Source organism: Polyodon spathula, chromosome 14 (genome assembly GCF_017654505.1).
Source record: "Polyodon spathula isolate WHYD16114869_AA chromosome 14, ASM1765450v1, whole genome shotgun sequence".
Lineage (NCBI taxonomy): Eukaryota > Metazoa > Chordata > Actinopteri > Acipenseriformes > Polyodontidae > Polyodon > Polyodon spathula.
Window position 1 is genome coordinate 10,323,287 of NC_054547.1, and position 17,795 is coordinate 10,341,081.

Genomic DNA, 17,795 nt, shown 5'->3' on the forward strand with positions numbered 1-17,795 from the left:
TACAGTATGTAAGTAAGTGAACCCCTGGTTTTATCAGCTTAATTAAGAGGTTAATTAGAATGAGGTGTTTAAATAATTAGGTAGATCTTCAGGGGTGAGTTTGGGAGGCCCCATCCTATGTAAAGATCAGAAACATTGTGAGTTTGGTCTTCACCATACAGGTGTATGGAAACACGTCATACCATGATCATAAGAAATCTCTGAGGACCTCAGAAAACCAGTTATTGATGCTCATCTGTCTAGAAAGGGTTACAAAACTATTCCTAAGGATTTGGGGCTCCACCAATCTGCTGACAAATGAAGAAAGTTGAAGACCACAGTCACTCTACACAGGAGCGGTCGTCCTACCAAAATCTCTCCAAGAGTAAACCAGAAAATCATCAAGGAAGTCACAAAAATCCTAGAGTAACATCCAAGGATCTACAGGCCACTCTCACCTCGGCTAATGTGAGTGTTTATGACACAACTATCAGAAAAAGAATGATCAAGAATGGTGTTCATGGAAGGTTAGCCAGGAGGAAACCACTGCTCTCTAAAAAGAACATTGCTGCCAACTGAAGTTCGCCAAAGAGCACATAAATGATCCACAAGACTTCTGGAACAATGTTCTCTGGACAGACGAGTCAAAGGTAGAATTTTTTGGCCTCAATGAGAAATGTTATGTTTGGCGAAAACCAAACAATGCGATCGAACAGAAGAACCTCATCCCAACCGTCAAGCATGGTGGTGGGAGTGTGATATTTTGGGGCTGCTTTGCTGCCTCGGGACTTGGATGGCTTGCCATCATTGACACAACCATGAATTCTGCATTGTATCAGAAGATTCTAGAGGAGAATATCAGTGAGCTGAAGCTAAACCGAATGTGGGTCATCCAGCAAGAAAATGATTCTAAACTTACAAGCAGATCTACCAAAGAATGGCTACAGAAGAAGAAATTCAGCGTTTTAGAATGGCCTAGTCACAGTCCGGACCTAAACCCTATCGAAATGTGACAGGACCTGAAGCGAGCTGTCCATACAAGGAAGCACTCAAATGTCACTGAAGCAGTTCTGTAAGGAGGAATGGGCCAAAATTCCTCAAAACTGATGCGAGAGACTGACCAACAGTTATAGGAAACACTTAGTTGAAGTCATTGCTGCTCAAGGGGGTGCCACCAGCTACTGAATCTAAAGGTTCACGTACCTTTTCATACATGGCTATTGAATGTTGAATCATTTGTGGATAAATAAATGTTGAAAAAGTATTATGTTTTTGTGTCATTTGTTTAATCAGGCTATCCTTATCTATTATTAGGACTTAGATTAAGATCTAATAACGTTTTAGGTTTGAAATATGTGAAATATGTGAAAATCCTTAGGGGTTCACAAACTTTTTCTTGGCACTGTATATACCTAATGCATTGATTATTATTATTATTATTATTATTATTATTATTATTATTATTTGTTTATTTAGGAGACGCCTTTATCTAAGGTGACTTACAGAGACTAAGGTGTGTGAACTATGCTTCAGCTGCAGTGTCACTTACAATGTCTCACCCGAATGATGGAGCACAAGGAGGTTAAGCGACTTGCTCTGGGTTACACAGTGAGTCAGTGAGTGAGACGAGATTTGAGCCAGGGACTTCAGGTTAGAAGCCCCTTTTCTTTAACCACTGGACCACACAGCCTCCTATGAGTCAAATATACCTGCTCACATTCTGATAGATGTACAGTGTAACATTTTTTTTTTTCTTGAGGATTGTGCTATGTTTATGTTAGAAAAGAATTTTACAGGACAGGAGGGGTCGACCTGCATTCAAGGTTATCCCACGCCTACACCTAATAATAGGAGGTTGATGAACTCAAGGGAAGCTCCCCAGTGCCATGAAATTCTTTAATAAAATCCACAGTGGCTTTCCGGGCTAGTATAAAATCAATTTTGGGTACAACCACAGACACGGTCTTAGTGCAAGGGTTCCCAAACTGACACTCAATGTGTTTTCTTCTACCAACAGAAGATTACACCAGTGAAACCTGGTGAAAATTTGTCAAATAAAGTGCTTTGGAGCAGGTAGGTTTAGACAATGGGGTATATAATGCAGGCGCTCGGTGTAGTACACTCAAAACACGCAAAAAACAAACAAACAAACAAACAAATAAAAACCCTCTTGGGAGCGTTTTCAACATACAATCAAAACACTCTACTACTAGTCACTTTCAAAACACCTAGGTCATGTTCATAACACTACTTGTAAGTTCAAAATACTCTCCTACGTACTTTCAAAACACTTTCATGCTCAAAACGCTCTATACATTAAGTTCAAAGCATTTCTTACTTTCACAACACTTTACAGTGCATTAAGTTCAAAGCATAACGCAGTTATGTTATTTGTATTTCCCCAGACATTTTTCAGCTAAAGGTAACTGAATTAACCAACATAACAATTTACTAATAAAAACTGTAACTGTACAAACGTATTGTATATTCCTCCTCTTTACAAAGTATTGGTGTACTTCTGGATAGTAACCTCTTGTACACTCAAGTTGTTAATTTTTTTAATTTTGACAGCTCTACATAGATTTCTATCCTCTTGAAAAAGCAGGGCGTGAAAATGGAGACTCTTTTAGAACAACCAGCTCTTGTGGATGTTTGCCTGTGGAAGGCTAGAGAATGTGTCACTCCTACATAAGCACTCGACAAATGAACTCCAGCTGTTATTTTAACACCTGAGTTGTTCCTAACAATTTATTTTGTTTTATTTTATTTTTTACAAATTTAGAGCTCGACTTGTGTACAAATGAATCTTTTTGGTGGTAGAAATGAACGTAATGCCAGTAAAAACAATGATAGTAGCCAAACACTGTAAAATAATGTTGCACAATACTTATGGCACATTCCTTACATATTAAGACTGAATCCTGCTCGCAGTTTACTAAGATTTAATTGCCGCAATGGGTTGCCACTTCAGGAAATGAATAGCATCACTGTGGGCTTTTTAATGTTATAAACTATTTCTGGTCTCAAGGATTTTTTTCAGTAATAAAAGTTCATCTAAAGTATTACAAAGTATCAAAGTATTAATTGACATCGTCGGTTTAGAACAGAACTTGAGGTTTTAAAATTCCATCAGATGTCACTAGTAAGTGTCATTTGTTCCACACTGTGGAAGTAGAGCTTTCTCACTGAACCCACACAAGAACTAAAAAGACATGTTACCAGACATGGAGGAAATGACTGTAAGACATTTGGAAATTAAACCAAAATGAATCTGTCTTCAACTATTTTACATCAGAAACAAATATGCAATCAGAGTACCATTTTACTGGGATCAGATGTTGATAATTCTAACGTATAACGTACTTTATAACATATTATATATAAAAAAAAGCTGAAAAACAGTAATCAATCTTCCTTTTGTGAACACATTCCTAAACTTCACCACCTCATCGCAGAAATAATGAAACATTTCAAAATCTGCTATGAGATGTCATTTTACAGATTCTTGCTACCTCATTAACTGTATTGTTTCAGTAGTTACAACTTGCATGATTTTCAGTGTCGATATTAGGATATTACTTATATGTTTTTTTTTTTTAAAGCTTTCTACATTCTGGTCAACATTGAGTGTCACTACTTTGTATGTACAAATTTGAACGCTTTCATTCACATCTCGTTCTCATTACTAATTTCCAGTTATTGCCAATTTTTCATTTATTTTTAGTAAAAAATGTGGGCTTCCTACATGTTTAGTAATGAGTTGTACACCTCACATTTAGCATGCTGAAATGACCAAAGTAGGCTATATCACTGCTTTTTCTCTTACTTTGCAAGATGAGCACCCACGCACTCCAGCTAATTATATAGTAATCAAAGACAGACTGTGAGCAGCTTGTTTAATACACATCTGGATGTCGGTCTCAAAGGTTTGATTATGCAAGTCAAAAACACAGTAATACTTAACCCTATCTTCAGTATAGCACAGTGGTTCTCAATCCTGGTCGTGGGGGACCACTGTCCTGCGGGTTTTTGTTCCAATCAAGGGCTCAATTATTTAATTGAACCCTTAATTGAACTAATAATTAGCTTGATTTGACTTATTAAATATTTTTTATTAATATAATTTAATTTCCTTATACAATTGTATACCTAAATTGAAATCTCCATATGTTAAAATAATTAAAAAGCTCAGATTAGGCAAATTATTAGTGAAATTAAGGGTTCAATTATGGAACAAAAATCAGCAAGGCAGTGGTCTCCCAAGTCCAGGATTGAGAACCACTGGTATAGCACATACTGTATATTTCATGGTAACCTGGAGTATAGAAGTACTCAGCTGGTGATGTCAAGCCTCGGATCATATCAATGGTCACACTACGTTATCTTTTTCGATTATTTGTATTATATTTATTAAAGTATATCCCTTATGATATATACACAGTTGTTTTTTGTATTTTTAAAGTATATCTTTTCTCCCATGTGGAGGTTAAACTGCCAACAAAATTGTTGTTCCATTCACATGACTTAAAATCTAGGAGTTTCTTAAGAATGTTATCTCATATTTTACATTTTAAATCTTTTGAGACTGAAAAGACAGTAGCTAAGTTTACAGGAAGCATGGATACTCATGGTTCCCTCTCCATTCTTACTGTGAGTCTAGTCTGTACTGTACTGCAGGGAGAGCATAGCAAATCCATGGCATGTCTAAAATGGGTGGACAAATTATTAAATCTCATCACAGCTCATCATTATAAATATATTTGACAAAATATTTAGAGTAATTGGTCAGTGAATGTGAATTAATCCATTGTTCTGCTTGTTATAAAAACACAGAATCCAATTTATATTTGAATGTGTGTTGGTAATATGATAATCTGCAGATGTGGCCAATGTGGCCACATTGATGATTCACAGTTCATTAAAAAAAATGATACCTGAAAACTACACTCCCAGATGACTACTGAATCTTTAATGCAAGCCAATTCTATAGATACTGTCGGCCTAATAAAGAAAACAACACCATATTTAAATACATTATGAATAATCAGACAGTATTTGTTATACATAGATGAGTCATTAGTCAGACCTGATTATACTATATTGGAACCTGCTTGCATAATCAAGCAGGATATCTTATTTTTTATATAAATAATTGCCTTACACAATCAAGCAACAAAAGCTTTCAAATCAAAGTTTAGTGCATAAAGTAACAGTCTGTGTGGCTACTACAGTATTACACTGACCCTTGTGAAGGTTTGGCATGCATGCCATGTAAAAACGCTTACTGTTTTTATCTTTAATAAGCTTCTGTATAGAGTTACTGCTTCCTGCAGTCGTTCGTCTCGTCTCGGCCCGTCCCATTTAATTATCTACAGACACTGGTACAAGGACACAAGAACTCATGTTGGATGCCATTTTAAACAACTGATATTCAACAGAAATGTATTTATAGTAAGTTTCTAGGTTTTATAACCTGTAAAATAGACAATATGTGAAAAATATTCATAATTTGAAGGATTTAAGCTTTCCTTCGAAAAATCTTAGTGTTGTCTAATCCTGGATTTTGTAACAACTGTACACCTGTCAGAAAGTGCCAGTGACACTATACTACTGATAAAGAAAAATCCTGTGACTAATACACTGAGGATACAAAATGCCGAGTATGGAGTACAAACGCTGCCAAGTTTAATGATAAGCTTTGTTGTAATGCAGTAGATAGCTGTTGATCTGTATGCAAGTGAATGTGTGGCTCTGTGTACTCAGGGAAGGAATTATGATTGCTTCAGAAGTCACTGTGTATAATCTGACAGTAAAAGTGCTTTCATGCAGGGGTGGTCATACCTTAGCTGATATCACAGTATCACAGTTAATCCCTTATATGCTTGTCCAACATTTAATAGCCCCTTTAAAAATGATATCATATGACCTTACTAATAATTAGCATACTGTATTTGTGTTTTAGATATACAATTATTACAGGGCTGTAAAACGAGACATTAAGTGCTTCTTACTTCACTGTGGTAATTACATTGAAGAAAACATAACCAAACGTGCATATGCAGTGTATTTTCAAAAGATACTTTCAACATTTATTGTATTGCTGTATAGAATGTTGTGGGTTATTATATTTTCCGCTGCTGAAAATATGTTTAAGATTAGGATTACTATATTTTTCTGTACTGCACAGTTGTATTGTATTACTGTGTAAAGATTTGTACTGGCAGTATTGCAAGGTCTCCTTTTTACGAGAATGTTTTGGTACTAAAACAAACAGTTGCAGTATTTAGATTTGCCTCAGTTAAATTATTAAAATATCCTGGGCAATGCTTCATTTCTGTAACAGATTGTTCAGCTCTAGAAACACATATAAATTTAACTGTGAGGAACATTACCCAGAAGTTACAGAAGCTTTCAAAACTTTGGACAATTGTTTTTTTTACCACAAGAATATTTCCCTCATCTGGTGTCATCATCTGATACTCTTGTAGAGTTCCAATTAAGTATCCATCCAATAAGGTGCATGACACACAGTGGGCTATGCTCCTATACTCAATAGGAAAGTATTGCCATATTTTTTATAACTGTATTAAGATGAAATAACTTAAAATGAAGAAATTGCTTGTGCCGTCACTGTTCATTGTAGACAGTGGTTTTTCACGAGCACTCACTTCACTTCTGAACAAAAATGACAAATTAAGCTGTGTCATTACTATCAAAGTTTAAGGTGGCATGTTTGCAAACATCCACCCATTTTTACTGTTTTATTTATTTATTTTTTTTTTTACTTACATGTTGTAAATTCTTAGCTTTATTGATGACTTATTTCAGGTACACTTTAAAATCACACTGCATACAGTAAATTTATTTTCTTCAAACTAAGAATTCAACAGTAAAGTGTAGTCTGTTCTAAGATTACTGAAGTAGAATCAAGCACATTGAATATTGCACCAATCTTGCTTAAAGTCTTCTTCTCATCACTTGCTGTATCCCGAAAGCCAAGTGAAACAGAATGTAACGCATTGCTCAGTGCCAGAGCTGTCTTTCTCACCCAATGTTTTAATTGCTACACAGAGATAGGGAAGGAGTACGTTGAATGAGAAGTAGATTGAAAAAGATAAAACTGGAAGTTGGGGGTTACCATGACATCTAAACAAGAACAAAACTTGTCTAAAACTATTTATGCCTCGGCAATGTTTTCTCAATGTGCTTGGAATTGATTGCTCCTGTTACCTTAATATTAGCCTGCAGTAGCTTCCTTTCTACACTTTGCAATCCAGGTGAAAAGACAGCAGTCTAATAACCTTTGTCATCTGCTAACCAACTATTGATGAACGATTTACCACCTTTATAAACAAAGGAACACAGGGTTTAGGCTGCCGGCACTGTGAATTGAATGTGGTTTGACCCATTCCAGTTATATGTAGTGCAATATAGCTTAACTCAGTTATTATCATGTACGGTTTTAATAAGGAATTGATACCAAAGTTAATCTCAGACAAAATGTTGCAGGTTCTGGTTTAATAACCAACTTCCATACAGCAGAAGACACATTCAGTTAGATGGTGGGAGGCAGTGTTAGGTAATGGTTTGCTAAATTGCTGCTACTCAATGGAATTCTTCCCACTCCCAGAAAGAAAATGCCTCTAGGTTCTGCCCACACCCAGTCACATACTCACCGGAATAATCACTTGTGGTTTGGATTTTGCACTTTATGGTCTAACTTGTTATTTTTTACTGCTTGAAGAAAATACTTCCATCTTCTTAGAAAAGTACTGGCATTGCCAGTGACAAGTATTTGAAAGGCCTGTTCTCAACACTATCTTGAAGCAAGTTCTGGAAGTACCTTAGTCCACAAGTATAATTTATCTGTAACATGTTTCAGCTAATGCTGCAGGACAAGTTGATATTTTTTTTGGTAAAGGAAACCTGCTTTTTATCCCCAGTTAAATGTGTCAACCTTAATATAATTTATTACCCTCTTTATTCTGATCCTAACAAGCTCATTACTGGGCGGTCGAAAACAACAGCAAGAATTATTTTTATTTTTTTCTGGTACTGAATGTGAGAGGACAAGGGGTTAGCTTTTAGAATAGCATCTTGGTATCTAACCAAAAGACAAACACAAAAATAAACCAGCTCATATCAAAACATTCCTTAGCTTTTCATTAAACTGTTGAGCAAAACTAGCAGCGTGTAGCAAGTGAGACCCAATGCATTCTGCAGCTGCAGATAACATTCCTCTCAGCACGGCCCACAGTTCAAGAAATCACATCCACCTTTGTGCCTGGGGACTCCGTATTGAGCCAAACATACAGATGCTGATAAGAAAGTTCTTTTAGTTGGGTTTTCACACAGTGTACAAAAGGCGTGTCTGCAGATGAACTGTGATTAATCATTTGCAAATGTGTGTACATTATATCCGGTATCAGCCCTAACAGATAAACCTTTCTGGGCCTTTGGGTTCAATGAGATCAGCTGAGCTTATTCTTCCTTTTTTTTTTTTTTTTTTTTTTTTTTGCAAAGCTGAATTAGGTTTCTCTTTGCTCAGACTGTCAATAAGTCCAAACTGCATAAACCAATCCAATAATCACTTGGTTTGTCCACAAATTGATGTTGATATATATATATATATATATATATATTAGCTCAAAGACCCAGCTGACCTTAACATTTTGATATGTTGTACATATCTATCTCAAGGGAGCATGTGTTTGAAGTGGAAAGCTGAGAGAGTTTGTTGCAGCCAGTGCCTGCCACGGTGTTCCGTTACCGCCACTCCCCATAATTGTTTGCCTGGCGCTCATCCAACTATCTATCAATGCAGAGCCCTGCAGAGCCCTCCAACAGAATATAGCTGCAGGTGATGGACTGCAGTGTTTGATCATGAGGCGCCTGAAAGGAGCACACTGGCATTCCGTCTGTCTCAGGGATTGGTACAGTTTCGGACTTACACAACACATTGTTCAAAATAGTGCAACAGTTATTTTTGCAAGATAGAGCAAAGTTGAGCTGCAGTATTACACCATCGCTAGTGAAGATTTTTTTTTTTTTTTTAAAGCACTTTTTAATCTAAGAGAATGTTCCTAAAACATTTTTTTTTTTTTTTAAGTTTTGTAAATATGGGTCTTTTTACCAGTCCTGACATTTACCCTAAAATGTGTGTTTTGGCAGGAAAATCCACTGATTAATCACACTTCCCAGTTGACTTAATAATTAGCAATTCATTGTTGTGCAAAAAGAAAAAATTCACATGAAACAGAATTCTACAGCTACGGCCAAAAGTTTAGCATCACCTAGAATTTTAGGATTGAGACATAATTATAAAAAAAACTATATGAACATAATTTTATTTAACATCATATAATCAAAGAGACTACAAACTTATATGACAAAAGTCTACCGGAATCCATATTAGTAGTAAATTAATTCATGTTAGATTTTGAAATGTCACATTTTGCATTAAGTATATAGCAAACTTTATTTTATGTAGCAAAATTAGTTAATTCTATAGGGTGATGCAAACCTTTGACAATAGTTTTGCACTGCTATGTTGCAACACATTAGTTACTTAACTACTATCTTAGACATCCAGTGGAAACTTAATGCAATATGATTTCCTTTTCCTTTTATCAAGAATTAGAAGCAGGGACAGCAAGTGGAAGACGCTATAATCTGATACTGGAGGAAAGTCCAGAAACTTGGATTATTAGTTCATCATCAAAGTTAAAAGTCACATTGGTGCAACATGCCCCTTCACGCAAAACAGCATTATTACATATATAGTCTCTGAAACACCAATACACAGAAATGCCACCAGCCTGGATTTCTTTGATAAAATGAAAAGGTTCCCAAACAAACAAAAAAGTACTGCTGTATAGTACTGTATCCAAGCCTTATACAACTTCCATAACTCCTGTACTCCTGTAGTGGAATTAAATCTTTACGTTTTGCAACAAAGAAAGACACTTTATTATTTGCGCAGGTTCAGGTTGAAGTTCAAGCCTAAGTCACAAAACTGTTTGCAGAAATCCACCAGGTACTGTCCTGAGCTGAAGCAGACTGTGAGGGAGAATCTTATCAGCAGCAGCAGAACTAAGAGAGCAAAGGGCCCTATCTCTATAACAGTAGATATGGTATTGCGCATGGTAATGTACTTACTGTATTTACAGTCTTGTTGTATAACATTAGACATGCTTTTTCACATGCTTTCTTGTTTAGTCTGGATGGAACAAATTATCAATGCTGAGTAGTTTAAAAAAGAAAATATAAATGTATATCGATTTTGGTATTTATTGCAGAAGGCAAAATGGTAGTTTACTGTGTTATTATTCATGTTATATGTTCTTCTGGTATATATGTAAGAATTGAAAACCATACAGTTGGATAAATGATCAATAAATGAATAAATGGCAGTGGACAGGGCAGGTCTCTCTCCCAGCAAGAGGTCTTCTGCTGAGGCCTTTAAGTACCAACAAACAGGTACCAGTATGAAAAGTAGGTGTGTCTGCAAAAATAACTCTGCTTCAAATGTTAACTAAAATAAATCTATAATTAAAAGCAAAGTAATATTAATATTATTATTAATATTAATATTCTCGTCCCAGAATGTGCAGTCCATGTGCAACCTTTTTTTGCTTCATGAAGCTGAATGAAATCTGTTGAATAATGTTATGCTAACATTAAATTACACGCCGCTTTGTAGTTTTCCATATACAACAAAAAACTGACAACTATGCAAAAATGTGGCATTTTGAAATATAACAGGAATTAAAAGGCTACATGCCTTCTGGTTGAGTTTTGCAATAACATTTTGTAGTTTCTTTGATTACATAAAAGATCGAAATTATGTTCATGTCGTTGTCATGATGTCACACTCCTAAAATTCTAGGTGATGCAAAACGTTTGGCCATAGCTATAGTTTTTTCTTGGAAATCACATTTCATTTGCTATCCATTTTGTTCATTTTACATTTTTTAACTATTACAACGGCCATAAAATGGAGGCAGTTTCTTTTCTTATTAGTAAGGAGAAGGGTGTGGTGTCTGTCCTCAGAACTGAGGATATTAAGGCATTCAAATATCCGGCTTATCCATTAAATGGAATTTTAAACCCACATATCATAAAGATAAGGAAATCTGCAGAAAAATGGTATGTCACTGTAACAGGGAGAGATCTGTGCTGACTCTGCTGGCGTGTTCACAGTACTGCAGGAAGAGGGCGGCAGCCTTCCAACAACCGCCTGTGAGTCATGGCAGTGACACTGGGAGGTGGGAAGGTAGGTGTGTGGACTTTTCCCCTCTCTGAATGGCTGAACCGTGTTGATAAATTACCCCAGACCAGTGAAGTGCATCATCAGTTGCTCATTCCTCAGTCCTTTAAGGAGGATTTGTTGCAGTTGGCTCACGCTATTCCCCTATCTGGTCATTTGGGAAGGGATAAAACTAAAGCCAGGCTTGTGTCACGGTTCTTCTGGTTGGGGCTGGATGGCGATGTTAAACGGTTTTGTGAGCGCTGTGGGGAATGTCAAAAGGCCAGCCCTAGAGCCGTTCTACGAGCCCCACTGGTGCCTTTGCCCCTAGTGGAAGCTCCGTTTGAGCGTATTGGGATGAACATAGTTGGGCTATTAGAGAGGAGCGCGGCAGGATATACCCACCTACTTGTCATTCTGGATTACGCTACGCGTTACCCAGAGGCAATTCCCCTCCGATCTATGTCCGCTAAGTCTGTTGCCAACGAGCTGGTAAAGGTTTTCTCCCGGGTGGGGATTCCCAAGGAGATACTAACCGATCAAGGCACCAATTTTATGTCCCGGCTAATCCGCGGAACATGTAAGCTTTTGGGAATTAAGACCATTAGGACCTCGGTGTTTCATCCTCAGACAGACGGTTTGGTGGAACGCTTTAATAAGACCCTTAAGAACATGTTGCGCAGGTTTATTCGTAGTGATGTGCATTACTGGGACCAGCTGATTCCCCCCCCCCCCCCTTCTCTTTGTGATCAGAGAGGTTCCCTAGGCTTCCACAGAGTTTTCACCATTCGAGCTGTTGTATGGGCGGAGACCCCGGGGCGTGCTCGATCTGGTCAGAGAGATGTGGGAGGAGCAGCAGGACAATTCGACCAATACCATCCGGTATGTGTTGGACCTGCGCAAACGTCTTGAGTCTGTGGGGAAATGGGCGCATGACAATTTGCAGCAGGCACAGCACAGACAGGAGACACAGTATAACCGAGGAGCCCGGTTGCGCACATTTCAGCCGGGGGATAAGGTACTTCTATTATTACCCAGTTCTGAGTCGAAACTCTTGGCTAAGTGGCAAGGACCCTTTGAGGTTACACGCCAGGTTGGGAAGGTGGACTATGAGATCTGCCAGCCGGAGCGATGGACAGAGAAACACATTTATCATATCAATCTCTTAAAGCCTTGGTTACAACCAGAGGCGTTGTTAGTGGCGCATGCAGATGACGTCACGGACCTGGGACCTGATCTTTCTGTGTTGGCAAGAAAAGGATCGGTACAGATTGCTGAGAATCTGACACCAACGCAGAAATGTCAGGCTCGCGGTCTGGTGGCGGAGTTTCCTGACGTGTTCTCTTCAGTCCCGGGGCAGACTCGAGTAGCCCATCATCACATTGATATTGAGCCGGGGGCGCTAGTTCGCCAGGGGCCGTACCGTATACCTGAGCGTAAAAGACAGGTAATAAAAGCGGAAATTGACGAAATGCTGAGACTGGGAGTAATAGAAGAGTCCCAAAGTGACTGGAACAGTCCGATTGTTTTAGTCGATAAGCCAGACGGGTCAACTCGATTTTGCATTGATTTCAGACGAATCAATGAGAAATCGAAATTTGACGCTTATCCAATGCCCCGGGTAGATGAGTTGCTGGAGCGTCTAGGCACAGCTCATTTTATGACGACACTGGATTTAACGAAGGGGTACTGGCAGATACCCCTGACTCCGGAATCTAGAGAGAGGACGGCGTTTTCGACTCCCTTCGGGTTGTACCAATTTAGGACCATGCCCTTTGGGTTGCATGGAGCACCCGCCACTTTCCAGCGGATGATGGCTCGCATCTTGCGGCCCCATCAGCAGTACGCCGCTGCTTACATAGATGACGTGGTTATCCACAGTGAGGATTGTCCTAGTCATCTGTGTAAGGTGGCAGCGGTGCTGCAATCCTTGCGGGAGGCGGGGCTCACTGCTAACCCAAAGAAGTGTGCCATTAGGAAGAGTGAGTCGGAGTATTTGGGGTATCAGGTAGGGGGCGGCCAGATCAGACCGCTAGTTGCTAAGGTGAAAGCCTTGGCTGACTGGCCAGTTCCTACAACAAAAACTCAGGTGCGCTCTTTCTTGGGACTAGCGGGCTATTATAGAAAATTCATCCTGAGCTTCGCTACGCTCGTTGCTCCCTTGACAGACCTCACCTGGAAGGCTGCCCCAAATACGTTTCGTTGGACGGCGTCGTGCCAGAGGGCCTTTCTCGCCTTGAAGCGGAGGCTGTGTAGTAAGCCAGTGCTATGCAGCCCAGATTTTGGTAAGAGGTTCACCCTGCAGACGGATGCGTCAGAGACAGGTCTCAAGGCAGTGTTGTCCCAGGAGGTTCGGGGAAGCGAGCACCCAGTCCTGTATATCAGCAGGAAGCTCCTTCCCCGCAAGAAAAATTATAGCACCATCGAGAAGGAGTGTCTCGCAGTAAAATGGGCAGTTGAGGCACTCCGGTACTACCTCCTGGGGCAACACTTCACCCTGGTTACAGATCATGCCCCTTTAGCATGGCTTCACCGGATGAAAGATAGCAACGCCAGACTCACACGGTGGTACTTGGCCTTACAGCCCTATGCCTTCACGGTAGTTCACCAAGCAGGAAAGCTGCATCAAAACACAGACTTTTTCTCTCGGGAAGGCATGGGGGTGTAGGAGTTTCAAATGAACCGGTGGTGTCATTCTCAGGGGAAGGATATGTAGCAGGGAGAGATCTGTGCTGACTCTGCTGGCGTGTTCACAGTACTGCAGGAAGAGGGCGGCAGCCTTCCAACAACTGGCTGTGAGTCATGGCAGTGACACGGGGAGGTGGGAAGGTAGGTGTGTGGACTTTCCCCCTCTCTGAATGGCTGAGAGGCAAGTCTTGGCAGATTGCTAGCCCTATATTAAAAAATGCTCTGCTGTTTCCTCAGGGCTGCCTTTGTAGACGCACTGTTCGTGTGCGCAGAAGCGCTGGTCGAGGACGGAGAGACCAGCTGAGAACAGCAAACAAGACAGAGAGTGACAGCGGGGAACCCTTGGGCAGACCCCAAACTACTGTGTAGAGCAGGCAGGGGCCGACAGAGTAGGATGGTGATCCGAGTCGTGCGGGTAGCGACGACCGGGATAACGCTGCCGAGTGCAGCACCTTTTATTTGTAGTTTTATTACTGTTTTATTTTCCCTTGTTCTTTTCATCTTCTGTTTTCATTATTATTTCTTTGAGCACCTGTGAGTGCACTTGCTGTTCGCTTACCAGCTGTGGTATTTCTATGGTGCTGTCTATCATCGTTGATAGGCAGCCCACGGTCAACTGTGCCCTCTGCCAGAAAAAAGTAAGAACTGGTCTAAAAATAAAACTGGGCGCCTGTGTGGTGTTTTCAATTACACCTGTCTGTCTCCTAGTCAGTGAATTACCCACACCCCTTCCACAGTCACATACTATCAGTAAGTCTATTTACTGTGTTGGATTTGTATTTAATCTTTTGCTGAGAAGCCTATTACATCAATCTTTAAAATCTTTTAGGTTGCTTGTTAAAAGCCTTTACAAAACGCATTATGTCAAACATAGATAAGGAATGTTAATTCCCTTGTCAAAACATCAAAGGCATTCCAAACTAGGTCTGAGAGAGTTAACAAAGAATAGGGGAGATGAATTGCATTGTGGGAAAGCTAGCTGATTTTCAAGATTAACCACTTTCAGTTCAGGTAATATTCACCCCAAGCTATAGAACCACAGAGAACATTCGAGCAACTTTTTTCTGGACATTTTTTAAGCAACTTGTTGAAAGTGACATTTTCTATCAATATGCTGCACTAAAGCAACACAATCTAAAAAATCTTTATTTCAGTAACTTGGTGAAATTGTTTTGAAAATAGTTACCAGAAAAGCTTCATTGAATTCTATGGCCCTCAGGGAATTTAAGCAATCTGTTAACACAGTACTTGTATGTACCTGTCTTGCATTTCAATTATATATTTTTTGTGTTCTGCTGTTCCCTTACAATTCGAAGACAACCACCGACAACATTATGTATGGGATATGCCTACCAATAGGGTTAGGGTTGTTGGTGGTCGTCTTCTTTCAGAGAACCAGGGTTATGATAAGTAGCCTAACTTTCTCTGTGCTGGCATTCTCCATGCTTGATTTACCAAGAACCTGATATAGGAAAGAATTAGTCATGCAAAAACCAAAAACAGTCCAAGGCTACTGCATTAGATAGAACACTGGACAACATTCCTGCTTAGTTGCTATGAGTTCATGTACATTTAATTCCCAATGGTGCATTAAATTGCTGTTGCTCTCTATCCCAAAATGTGTGCAATGCTGTAGTCTGTTTCCTTATTCTAGTATTCATTGCTTATTAGCAAATGTTTTGCAGCTTTTAGATTGTGCAATATAGGAAATGTAAAAAAGACAATGTCTGCAATGTTTGACCATGTCTAGAATTTGGAATACTGTAATAGCAGTATGCACTATTTCTCCACTGGATTTTACATAATAATTGGCATAATAATTTGCTAATTATTAGGGTGTCAAAATGGGTAGAGGGAGGAGAACATTTAGCTTCAGGAATGCGACTGCCACCAATTAGGGCATACATGGATGACATGACAATCATGGCTACAACAGTAGCCTGCACTAATCGGTTATTGGGCAAACTAATAACATTGAATGGACACGAATGCAATTCAGGTCCACTAAATCAAGGAGCATCACTATAATTAAAGTAGTGGATAAGAAGTTCTACATTAAAGGTGAGGCAATATCAACAGTGTCTGCGAAGCCTGTGAAAAGTCTTTGGAAACGGTATGATGGGGACCTAAAGGACACAGTTAGTGTGGGAGAAGTGAGACAACAAATAGTGCAAGGGTTGAAGAGCACAGACAGCATCACTTTACTCGGCAAACTTAGGCTGATGTGCTAGGAAGGCTGCACTGTGGTTGATCCCTGGAGCCAGCATTGTAGCCATTGTTGTGTGTGCGCCAGGGAGGCAAAATAGGATGATCCCTGGAGCCAGTATTACATTTCAGCCATCAACACCAGGTAGAATGATATCTCCATCAACAGATGGATAGAAACACAGCTTGATTACATAAAATCAAAGAATCTATGTCTTAGCTGGCGCTTATCTTGGCGAGAGCTGAGTCCAATATCAGCATGAAGTTTTAAAACCTACTCTCATGTGATGGAAATTGTTGTTTTTTTGGCTGTCCAAAATATAGTATAGACAGGGAGTCAGGGTTACCCCTGCTGAGGCTTATCCAAACACAGTGCAACAAGGCCACACACTGCTAGTACAAAGCAAAATATCCTACAGCAGAGAAAATACCAATGTGCAGTCAAGTTACATTGCACAAACTTTTTCTCATGATATTATATTCCATGGAGCCAGACTCACTGTTGACTGTTTATGATGTTGTATTTATTTTCTAAGTTTTTTCACTGATAGTAGTTTATACATATATCAAACTAGTTATATTATCTCTTGGAGCTGGACAACGGAAATGGTCTCTTCTAAGCAATACACCACATTGTAAATAAAGACATGCTATTGCAGGCAGACTTGTAAACACTTTTAACATGCAATGCAAGTTCTGCCTGGACGTTATAAGGGTTCCATTACAAAGCAATGCTGTGGGTGAGCATTGTGAAACAGTTGGGGATTTTTCTTGAGAGAATGTTGCAAAACCAACACAAGAAGCAACATCAGTTCAAGTGGTTTCATTTCAAATAAAGACAGAATATTTGAAAGATTTTCAATTTTCATGAAGGATAAAGTAAAAACTTGTTAATGTAAGGGAATTAGCACAAGACACATTTCAGTTTGACATCTTTAACAAATGATCACCTGGTGAAATTTAATGCAAATTACACGTAGGGGTAAAAAGATGTTCGCATAGCAACCCGTGTTGTTCTTTGGTAGCTGGACATTGTTTAGAGACTAATTCATTACAGTCTGTACTAAAGGTGAATGATGATGAACCAAAGGATAAATGACCACTTACTGGACCACATGTTAAACTGGACTGCATCTGATATTTACTCATTAAACATAGCAATTTAGTAACTGGCATAGTCCTTCAGGTTTGTTATAGTACCAAAAGGATTGATTAAAAGGGCTATATCCAAAAGTAACATAGTTCTCATGTTATGAACAATTGAGGCAATGATATCCAAACATATTGTCTAACACATGAACAAATTTTCTGAACACATCTTATTTTTATAATAGGATCATTTTATATGGTTTATATTAGTGTTAAGCTGAAGCATTATTGGAACTTGTACCGTTTGTTTAATAAATGGTAGATGTTGATAGATTGTCTCTTCTGCTTCCAGTATACATTCAATGTCTGCCCCCTTGTGGTGAAACTGTGAATTCAGTCACTGTGACCTTTCCAAAGTTTGGATGGCAAAACCAAAAATTCCAAACTGATAAGCACCAAGTGCTGATAGTTGATGAAAACCAATTCTGTGACCTGTGTTTCACTATTAATCTTACCTTCTTCTTGCCAACATTGTTCAGTTTTCTCTTCAACAATTAAAGATGAAATGTTAAGAATAACATATTAC